Source organism: Oncorhynchus masou, unplaced genomic scaffold (genome assembly GCF_036934945.1).
Source record: "Oncorhynchus masou masou isolate Uvic2021 unplaced genomic scaffold, UVic_Omas_1.1 unplaced_scaffold_2864, whole genome shotgun sequence".
NCBI lineage: Eukaryota > Metazoa > Chordata > Actinopteri > Salmoniformes > Salmonidae > Oncorhynchus > Oncorhynchus masou.
The window spans coordinates 16,901-20,280 of record NW_027009289.1 but is presented as its reverse complement, the minus strand read 5'-3'; positions in this window follow the sequence as shown (position 1 = coordinate 20,280).

The following is a 3,380-nucleotide window of genomic DNA, read 5'->3' as shown; positions in this document are numbered from 1 at the left end:
CAGTCTCTATTACTGTCCTCTGATACGTTGTGATGAATTATCACAGTGACCTCTAGGTGACCAGTCTCTAGTACTGTCTCTGATATGTTGTGATGAATTATCACAGTGACCTCTAGGAGACCAGTCTCTATTACTGTCCTCTGATACGTTGTGATGAATTATCACAGTGACCTCTAGGTGACCAGTCTCTAGTACTGTCTCTGATATGTTGTGATGAATTATTACAGTGACCTCTAGGAGACCAGTCTCTAGTACTGTCCTCTGATACGTTGTGATGAATTATCACAGTGACCTCTAGGTGACCAGTCTCTAGTACTGTCTCTGATATGTTGTGATGAATTATCACAGTGACCTCTAGGAGACCAGTCTCTAGTACTGTCCTCTGATATGTTGTGATGAATTATCACAGTGACCTCTAGGAGACCAGTCTCTATTACTGTCCTCTGATACGTTGTGATGAATTATCACAGTGACCTCTAGGTGACCAGTCTCTAGTACTGTCTCTGATATGTTGTGATGAATTATCACAGTGACCTCTAGGAGACCAGTCTCTATTACTGTCCTCTGATACGTTGTGATGAATTATCACAGTGACCTCTAGGTGACCAGTCTCTAGTACTGTCTCTGATATGTTGTGATGAATTATCACAGTGACCTCTAGGAGACCAGTCTCTAGTACTGTCCTCTGATACGTTGTGATGAATTATCACAGTGACCTCTAGGTGACCAGTCTCTAGTACTGTCTCTGATATGTTGTGATGAATTATCACAGTGACCTCTAGGAGACCAGTCTCTAGTACTGTCCTCTGATATGTTGTGATGAATTATCACAGTGACCTCTAGGAGACCAGTCTCTAGTACTGTCCTCTGATACGTTGTGATGAATTATCACAGTGACCTCTAGGAGACCAGTCTCTAGTACTGTCCTCTGATACGTTGTGATGAATTATCACAGTGACCTCTAGGAGACCAGTCTCTATTACTGTCCTCTGATACATTGTGATGAATTATCACAGTGACCTCTAGGAGACCAGTCTCTATTACTGTCCTCTGATATGTTGTGATGAATTATCACAGTGACCTCTAGGAGACCAGTCTCTATTACTGTCCTCTGATACGTTGTGATGAATTATCACAGTGACCTCTAGGAGACCAGTCTCTAGTACTGTCTCTGATATGTTGTGATGAATTATCACAGTGACCTCTAGGAGACCAGTCTCTAGTACTGTCCTCTGATACGTTGTGATGAATTATCACAGTGACCTCTAGGTGACCAGTCTCTAGTACTGTCTCTGATATGTTGTGATGAATTATCACAGTGACCTCTAGGAGACCAGTCTCTAGTACTGTCCTCTGATATGTTGTGATGAATTATCACAGTGACCTCTAGGAGACCAGTCTCTAGTACTGTCCTCTGATACGTTGTGATGAATTATCACAGTGACCTCTAGGAGACCAGTCTCTAGTACTGTCCTCTGATACGTTGTGATGAATTATCACATTGACCTCTAGGAGACCAGTCTCTATTACTGTCATCTGATACATTGTGATGAATTATCACAGTGACCTCTAGGAGACCAGTCTCTAGTACTGTCCTCTGATATGTTGTGATGAATTATCACAGTGACCTCTAGGAGACCTGTCTCTAGTACTGTCCTCTGATACGTTGTGATGAATTATCACAGTGACCTCTAGGAGACCAGTCTCTATTACTGTCCTCTGATACGTGATGAATTATCACAGTGACCTCTAGGAGACCAGTCTCTATTACTGTCCTCTGATACGTGATGAATTATCACAGTGACCTCTAGGAGACCAGTCTCTATTACTGTCCTCTGATACGTGATGAATTATCACAGTGACCTCTAGGAGACCAGTCTCTATTACTGTCCTCTGATACGTTGTGATGAATTATCACAGTGACCTCTAGGAGACCAGTCTCTATTACTGTCCTCTGATACGTTGTGATGAATTATCACAGTGACCTCTAGGTGACCAGTCTCTAGTACTGTCTCTGATATGTTGTGATGAATTATCACAGTGACCTCTAGGAGACCAGTCTCTATTACTGTCCTCTGATACGTTGTGATGAATTATCACAGTGACCTCTAGGAGACCAGTCTCTATTACTGTCCTCTGATACGTTGTGATGAATTATCACAGTGACCTCTAGGTGACCAGTCTCTAGTACTGTCTCTGATATGTTGTGATGAATTATCACAGTGACCTCTAGGAGACCAGTCTCTAGTACTGTCCTCTGATACGTTGTGATGAATTATCACAGTGACCTCTAGGTGACCAGTCTCTAGTACTGTCCTCTGATACGTTGTGATGAATTATCACAGTGACCTCTAGGAGACCAGTCTCTATTACTGTCCTCTGATACATTGTGATGAATTATCACAGTGACCTCTAGGAGACCAGTCTCTATTACTGTCCTCTGATATGTTGTGATGAATTATCACAGTGACCTCTAGGAGACCAGTCTCTATTACTGTCCTCTGATACGTTGTGATGAATTATCACAGTGACCTCTAGGAGACCAGTCTCTAGTACTGTCTCTGATATGTTGTGATGAATTATCACAGTGACCTCTAGGAGACCAGTCTCTAGTACTGTCCTCTGATACGTTGTGATGAATTATCACAGTGACCTCTAGGTGACCAGTCTCTAGTACTGTCTCTGATATGTTGTGATGAATTATCACAGTGACCTCTAGGAGACCAGTCTCTAGTACTGTCCTCTGATATGTTGTGATGAATTATCACAGTGACCTCTAGGAGACCAGTCTCTAGTACTGTCCTGATACGTTGTGATGAATTATCACAGTGACCTCTAGGAGACCAGTCTCTAGTACTGTCCTCTGATACGTTGTGATGAATTATCACATTGACCTCTAGGAGACCAGTCTCTATTACTGTCCTCTGATACATTGTGATGAATTATCACAGTGACCTCTAGGAGACCAGTCTCTAGTACTGTCCTCTGATATGTTGTGATGAATTATCACAGTGACCTCTAGGAGACCTGTCTCTAGTACTGTCCTCTGATACGTTGTGATGAATTATCACAGTGACCTCTAGGAGACCAGTCTCTAGTACTGTCCTCTGATATGTTGTGATGAATTATCACAGTGACCTCTAGGAGACCAGTCTCTAGTACTGTCCTCTGATACGTTGTGATGAATTATCACAGTGACCTCTAGGAGACCAGTCTCTATTACTGTCCTCTGATACGTGATGAATTATCACAGTGACCTCTAGGAGACCAGTCTCTATTACTGTCCTCTGATACGTGATGAATTATCACAGTGACCTCTAGGAGACCAGTCTCTATTACTGTCCTCTGATACGTGATGAATTATCACAGTGACCTCTAGG